General features: G+C 30.2%; 1 protein-coding gene across 1 annotated transcript in view; it reads left to right on the top strand.

Moving 5' to 3' along the window:
• PIG-P (phosphatidylinositol glycan anchor biosynthesis class P) overlaps nt 1–8,515 on the top strand; it is a 271,287-nt gene that overhangs the window by 61,518 nt on the left and 201,254 nt on the right. The gene's annotated exons all lie outside the window — the stretch shown is intronic.

An 8,515-nucleotide genomic window follows, 5' to 3' on the forward strand; every position in this document is an offset into this window, starting at 1 on the left:
TAGGCTATCTTTTATTGCGAAATATGTACCACGGGCGAAGCCGGGGCGGACCACTAGTAATACATATATTATCGATTTCTCAACTCATAGTAGATAATTATCATCTAACAAGATTAATAATACTTACTACATATTTTTAAATGTGAAAGTTTTTTAGAATATAATACTTATTTGAATGTTTGTTTGTATTTCTCGTAAAAACATCTGATCGGATCTGTAGTTATAAAATTTGGTATAAAGAGAGACAATTAATTAATGTATATATAGTCTGGATAAGCAAAGACTAATCCACCACGTCGGTAAAACCGCAGGATCCAGCTAGCAACGAAAATATTTAATTCCTGGCACGGAAAAAAAATGCTCCTAGAACAAACCAAAATCTTTGAAAATGCATTTTAATAAATTGAGTGTTATAACCACGTTATAACATAATCTCCTCGCAATCGAACGTGTCGAATATGAATACTTTTTGTGTGATTTATTTAATATGATTATAAAAAGAAATAGATTTCAATTGAAAAAAGTATTTATATTTACGAATTATTTATTATGTAATAAAAATAATGCAGACCAGTGATTTAGTACAGGTTTTGCTCGCGCAGATCTATATTTCTTGCTTCGCATTGAGGGAGGACGTTATGACTGAAAATTAAATGTTTAGAGTCTCTGTTACGCAGAAAATATTTTTATGTTGTTTTCGAGTCTAGTCCGCAAGTACAGCAACATTTAATCAAAAATTAATTCATAACAAAAATGCAAATTTCAAAGAAAAAAATTAATAGAGCCACAGGGAAACTAAACAAAATATTATTTGTAAGCCTTTGTGTAGAGTAAAATTTTCAACCAAATTAAGATTAATGAAAACCTAAACTTATACGTTTTCATTAATGTTAATTTGAGGGAAAATTTATAAAACACGATTGACATGTATTATTGAATAATAAATTAAGACAGGCAAAATTAAGACCAAATAAAACAACAACATAAGTAGGTACGTATTTGTGTTGCATGTTCTTAAAATAATTTTCATATTCGCATAAATATTTAATGCCTCTAAGGCTCCCCTGTTCCGTCGACAAAAGTAGGTTTACTCACACAAGGGTAAATCCAATTCGCCGTGTCGTGCACATGAACGCACACAGAGACCTGTGACTTGAGGGAAAAATAAAATTTCTCGCTAAGTTTATAATGGGAAAACTTTGAGAACCACTTAATTATGTTAATGTTTGAAACAAAATTTCGAAGAGACGTTAAAACATAGCAATGAGTCAATTTAAAAATGTAACTATAAAATATAGGTACTTATAGAGTAATAGTTTTGCTAATTGCTAGCCATAGGCTAGTTGCATTAGAAGTCGTCTATCTTAGATTTCTCATATATTATGTATTATTTAAACAATATAAACGTAACTACATATATTTAAATCCACGTTTCCTATAAATTCCTGTTTCATTCAAAGTTAGTATACCTAACAAAAATAATCATAAAAGTTTTAACATATTATAAATATGTAAATTACAATTAATGATGCTCTGATGAATATGGTAAAATTTCGTTGTTCAAAAATCCTTTATCAAAATGTAATCTAAAATGCTTGAAGATTTTTTTCACATGACTGTAAGTAAGTATAATATTGATTAGGAATTATTTTCATGAAAGTTTTTTAAAACTTAAACTCAAACTCAAACATTTATTTATTCAATAAGACTTCTTACAGAAGCACTTTTTAAACGTCAATAAATATTTTTAACATTTACCACCGATTCGGAAAGCGCTATGGAGAAGAACCGGCAATCATGTCAGTATTACAATTTAATTTTACAAAATATGTTATTGTATATTATCATAATATGCCCAAGAACTGTTGAACTTTTTTTTATTTTCTACAGACTGTACTGAAAATTTGAAATTCTTACATCCATTTAAAATACAAATTGAATTACAGAGTACCTAATTTACAGTTACCTAAGTATTTTTATATTGGTATTTTTCAATTTTGTATGTGTCTATTTTTATAAGAACAAAGCTTTAAATAGCTTCATGATATTTCTTTTTCATAAACTTCAGTACGTACTGAGGGCTAAAGAATAATGAATAAAGAATAATATACAACATTAAGAATTGAAAATAGTCTATACGTCATACTCATTTCAAAGCTCTAATTGCATTACTAAATTAGCTTCAGTAAATTAATACCTCGAACTAATCAAAGTTTCGTCGGTGTTTCTGAAGCCGCATACTATTTAGCTCTAATAGAGTTTTCCTGATGATAAGCGTCAGACTTAAAACAATCCTAGAAATGCTGTTTGTGTGTGTACCTATTATGGATTCAAGTCAAATTCTACTTTGACTTTCTAAATTTGTTTTTAATTTCCTATGTTAATTCCTGCAATATTGATATGTTATGAAATATTCAAAACCTTAGGCAGCAAGACTATTCTGCGACGGTAACTTGGACGCTAAAGTAAAAAAAATATTGAGAGATATACTTTATTATAAAAGGATCGTATTCACCACGACTTAATAAAATTAACATCTAAACTTTTAATGGTATTACCTTGAAACAAAAGTGATTGCAATAATTTAAACTTGTTTTGCTCTACATGTGACAACTTTAAAGATTTATAAAATAAAACACATTCAACTTACGTTCTAATCATTACGCAATACCAAAAACATATTATAGGTACATATTATGTTGTATTTATGCAAGCATAAAGAAAATGAAACAGAATTGCCCTTTTGATTTTCCATTTTGATATTAAATTATGTTCTTATTCCGTACCAAAATAATATTACAAGTCACAATAAATACGATTTACGACCCAATAAAAGGAAAATAGATCGCCAGGAATTCCATTCCCTTAAATTGTTGCTAATTTGATATTTGTGTTCGAACATTTCTCTCAATCTTTGATTAGAGTTGAATATGTCGAGGGAAGATGAATCATAAAACATAACCTCATTTTCATTTTAATGAAAATATCATTTCCTTCCAAGGAGGTATATCCAAACTTTACATCCGTCATTTTGCATGGGCCAACGGTCGAGAGCAGTGGCAGGGGTGCAAGGGGGTCGGCGCGGCGGGTGGAGCGGTGCCACCCCGCGAGCAGCGAGCACCCCTCCGCCCCGTCGCGGGATCGATACGTCATTTGAGCTGGTCGCCATGGAGACCGCGAACGGAGCGGGGCGGCGGCGCCGCGGCTTCGGGATGGTGGGTGCACGGGACTCCGAGGAGCCCGCGGCTCCGCTAACCCGCATTTCCTAGCCTAATCAAAAAAAATTTATTGCCTCGTTTCCATAATTATTGGTTATCACTATATTGTATTTCAATATATTGTCGTTGATATGACAAGTTTGAACATTGTATTTATATGCGAATGACTAGCTGTTAACGTTTCGAGCTAACTCCCAAAATGATTATTTAATTCTATGAGGATGATTAATTACTATCTATAGAATTTTCGACAGATGAGTTTAAAAATCTCTACATTAAAAGCTTTCACCATAGTTTTTTTAAAATAGAGTACCTACCAATAAAATTATAATTTAAAATAGTTAAACAATTCATTTGTAGGTACACTAATTTCCAGAATTTGTTATTATTTTAATCTTCCATAAAAACAAAAACCCCCTTGTGTCTTTCCTGTTCTCAAAGCTCAAAGCAAACCTACCTTTTTATCTCTCCATCTATCCTGTTTGTTGCATTATTGCAAATGACTGGACAACTTTGGGATAACTGGGAAAATCTTTAATTCTGATAGAAGCCTAATAAGAAAACCTTGAACTATTGAGTATGCTTACTCAACACCTCACAACATGTAAGTATACTAGATTTGTATTATTGTATAGGTACATTAAATTATTCGTTAATTAATATTATCAGCAAATATTACGCGTGTGTAAGCCAGCTATCAAAATAGAATTTATGTTTATAATGTGTTACCTACCTACTTATTATTCGTATTTAAGTTTAAGTTTTTGTATTTTAATCGGCAGTATCTTAAATTATTTTGTAGGTAATATGTTATATAAAAATAAAAAAATCATTAAAGTTAATGCTTTTTGTATTTATATTAATTGATGAAATTATAGCACAACATTCATTGTATCGTAAGTTTTTAACAATGGATTCATTCAGGTCAATGATTGTCAATTAAAATTCTAACAATCTATCTCAAATGGTCACACTATTATTGCTCGTAGGTACTTTATGGTGAAATGCAAGAAGATAAAAATATTGTGTTTTTGATAAGATACTTTCAATGCGGATTTCTACGTTTTAAACACTAGGATGGCGATGTTAGCGGTTTCAGGAACGAAATCAAAGGTTTTTTATTGGAATAGATTTCGTTATCAACCAACAAGAATGTTGCCATTTAATTCGTTTATTAGGAAAGCCTAGACAACGACTATTAGAGCCCAAAGTGAGAAATATATTTAGAGACTATTTTCATGAAGCACTGTTTAAGTTCATTAAAGGATCTTAATATTCGATTAAAAATGAACTGTATTATAATATGATTTAATTATGAGATCAAATAATTTATGCAGGTTCTCTCGCTTATAAAACGATTGAAGATACTTTTAAACACTGTCAAGGGTGCACTAAAATTTTCAATATTTAACTTCTTGCTTCGTAATTGTGAAATGATTTAATAAGTCAATATAATGAAACTCAAAAAAACTCAAACATTTATTTATTTAATTAGACTTCTTCTAGAAGCACTTTTGAATCGTCATAACAGTTTTAACATTTACCACCGATTCGGAAAGCAACTATTGAACAAGAACCGGCAAGAAACTCCATAGTTGCTCTTCTATTATTATTTACTGTTCGTCAACAGCATAATTAGTACTGTAATAAATACTAATAGTATGTAGGTACTTATTTTTTGTAAGCAAAAATATTGGTAAACTATAAACTTTATAATAACGTAAACGACATTATCTAGATGTAATAGGATCATCTAATGTAATGCTTGTGAAAATGGAGGGTGGTTTGTTGTTCGCTGATGTTTTATTAAATTTGTATTCACACTACAATGTTATTTCAACTAGGTACTTACCTATAAGGAGCGTGATATCAACCTATACCTATTAAAGTAAAAGTATTACGTAGGTATGTATAAAAAAAGTACATAACTTATTTGTACTTTTATATAATTTGGTAATAAAACGAACAATCCAATTATAGATTGAATCAAATACAATAAGCACCATACAAAAGTATCTAGATATTATTATACCGGGTTATTATCGTAGTAACAATACAACCAACAAATATACAAACTTTCAAATACGTGTATTTGCTTATAAAACAAGAAAGTTAGCGAACAATATAAAAGTAATGGGATAGAACGGGACAGATAAAGTATACATTTTCGTAAGAGTGAGCAAGAAGGGCTTATTCAAATTGAGGGTACATATTTCTACATAGGTAACAAATAGCCGGTTGAGAAAAGATGGATATGCCAGTCATTGCACGAATAAACATCTAAGATATTAAACATAGAATCTTTTAAATAAGCCAGTATGTTGTTTAATGGCATTGTTATTTAAAAATATGTACTTACATAACATGTATCTATTTTTCATAAAATAGAACTTATTAAAATTAATTGATATCGACCTTATAGGAACCTACTTAGTCTAATAAGATATCACCGTATTGTTGGTCCAAATTAGAGTGTAATAAATATAAATTATACAAAAATAATCATTTTTTTTAATTCAAAGTTTGTTAAATTGTATATAGCCCATTTTTATAACCCTTTTTATACTATAATCAGATGGAAATAGAATAAAAATGGTATTTCCATGTTATGATTATTGAACAAAAAGTAGAAAAGTTGAAGAGAGTTGCAGGAGCAACTTCATGAACAGGTATTTACTCTGTTAGAATCTGTAGATTGTTGGGTAAAAAAATATTTATAAGTTTCAACACAAATTATTGAGATCGTTGGATTTACTTACGTTTATTTGTTATCTTTAATTATTATAGGACAACTATGTTGTTAGGTATCAATCCATTCCATTTATATAAAAATATTGTTCTTGTCTCGTGACAGTCGCGAGATATACCTACTTCAAATCTTGCTTCAAATCAATAATTATATTTAGAAAAAAATTGGATTGTTTAACTTTGAATTAGGTATTTTAGTAATAAGATTAAACATATCACTTAAATTGTACTATAATTAGTTATATCAATAGATTTAAAAACATTAGGGTATTTTTTACTTAATTTTATTTATTTATTTACTCATAATTGTACAATTTGATTAGTTTCATAAAATAATAAAATAAATAAATTATATATGTATATCAAGTAGCTTGAATTATTTTAACCTTGAAATAAAATTTGTATTGCAAATATAATCCAATGTAAGTATGGAAAAAGTGCATGCCTATATAATTAAAAACGTCGCTCGGTGCTAAAATGTCTAGTAAGTATCTTATTATTTTCTTATAAAGCTTTAATATAAAAGTACCTAGGTAAAAGAAGTGAATTGAAGCTTCAATTACAAAAAAAAAACATAATACTTAGAAAAGTTTTATTATATTATAACAAAAAAAATGGAAACGCAGGAACCTATCTGTGTTTATAAAAATAAAAAACAATAAAGCGACGATAGACAATTTTACGTATGCGCCATCTGTAGGAAATCAGTAGAAGTTATTTTGTTTCAAACCATTCTACGACTGAGTCGAGAGCTTTTAACATTATACAGTATCTGTAAAACTTTCGTTATGGTCCGCTAGGTTCGAAAGAAAGCCCACCGGGGTTTATACGAGCGCCTGTGTAATTTTAGTAGCAATTATTGCTTGAGCAATAAATTTAGAAAAGAATATTCACTGTTCATACAATGTTTAAAAAAAAACGATAAACGAAACTTACGATTTGCTCTATCAATTACAAAAATAATAATAAAAAAAAACAATGAAACATTGAGATATACATACGTAGTAATATTATCTCAATGCAATGAAATGAATATTTTTCATCCTATAAAGAAATCAAGTTTTCAGACATTGGATTTTTTTTAATTAATTATAAATTAACTAATAATTATTGAAGTGGAGCAATTACTGATTCTGATGCAACTTTTAAGGAGCAATTTATTGAGATTAATAATAATAATAAAAAATATCATTCCGCGCTAACATCGTTCCCATTTTTGGTGGGTTATTTTTTTAATTCTGCTTAATGCAGATTGTTATTGGATTGTCAATTAGATAAATGCAAATAATTTCTCATTTATTTTTGAATTTTTTTTAGCTACCTTAAATATAAAGCTAGTATAAATTATGAATTACTTATTATCCTAATCTAAGCCATTGAACCAACAGATCTAAAATCATTAAAATCCGTGCAGTAAATTAATGTAAATACTGACAATCATGATTTTTTTTTTAATTTAACGAGATTCTTTCGTTTACAATATCACAAAATTCTTCATAGATTTTAGATATTTGTACAATACAAAATATGTGGGCGACACTTTGTTGATTTTTTTTTTTATAGTAACCCTAGCAATAGGGCAGGCGACTCACTTGGTGGTAGGTGATAGACGCCGCCCATGACGATCACAGCGTTGGGAACACTGCCATCGTATTGCCGGCTTTAATGTGGAAGTTGGTTTTTCAGGAAGGTGTAGACTCTTTGCTTGAAGGTTCCCATGTCGTATTGGTTGGGGAACACGGAAGGTGGTAAATTGTTCCACAAGAGTGTAGCACGGGGTAGGAAATGACGTGCGAAACGCACGGTTGTCGAGCGTCATGCATCCAGGTGGTGTGGATGATGAATTGAATGTGTGTAAATTAATGCGAGTTTAACCGTGGGTGAAACGCGACATAGCTAGTGAATATTTAGGCTGGGCTTTGGGGTGATTATTATTAGGTACCTTTTAGATGAATTTCATAAAAGAAAACGTGTGGCACTCGAGGACTGCCGCTGTAAAACTATTGCATAGCATCGCATCGCTGTGCCGGTTGGAGTGCGGGGTGTTAGGTTTTTTCGTTACGGAATTTTTACATTCGGTCGCCGCACTCAAGGCCCGCGATAGAAGCTATGCAATAACTTATAAATAGGTACTTTGTTGTACCCTAGGTTGTACTTTCTACCCCCAAAATGTTTAAAATCCAGGCAATATTATGTAGGTCAGGTAAAAAAGTTCAAACGTCTTTGTTAGGTCAATTTATCCAACAATACTTCAGAAGAAAGGTTGGAGTTGGAGTCAATCCAGGCGACGATAGTTAACAGTCGGTGCAGCTGAATTGTATAAAAATTGACTGAATAAATCATAAGACTCCTTGGATCGCTCTGAACTCTGTTGATTGTTGATGATTTGAATTTAACCATTTTGTGATAAGAAAATTACTTTTAGAAAATGAGAAAAAAAATGAATTTCGACTGAAATAGTCGATTCAAATGTTGAGAACATATTTTAAATTAGTTAACGAAAAAAGTATATTTTAGAAGCTTTGTAGACGATGATGTAAATAAAAAAG

The sequence above is a fragment of the Colias philodice genome, chromosome 9, assembly GCF_061535455.1.
Source record: "Colias philodice isolate Cphi_HAF_F1 chromosome 9, ilColPhil1 Martin Lab GWU primary, whole genome shotgun sequence".
Lineage (NCBI taxonomy): Eukaryota > Metazoa > Arthropoda > Insecta > Lepidoptera > Pieridae > Colias > Colias philodice.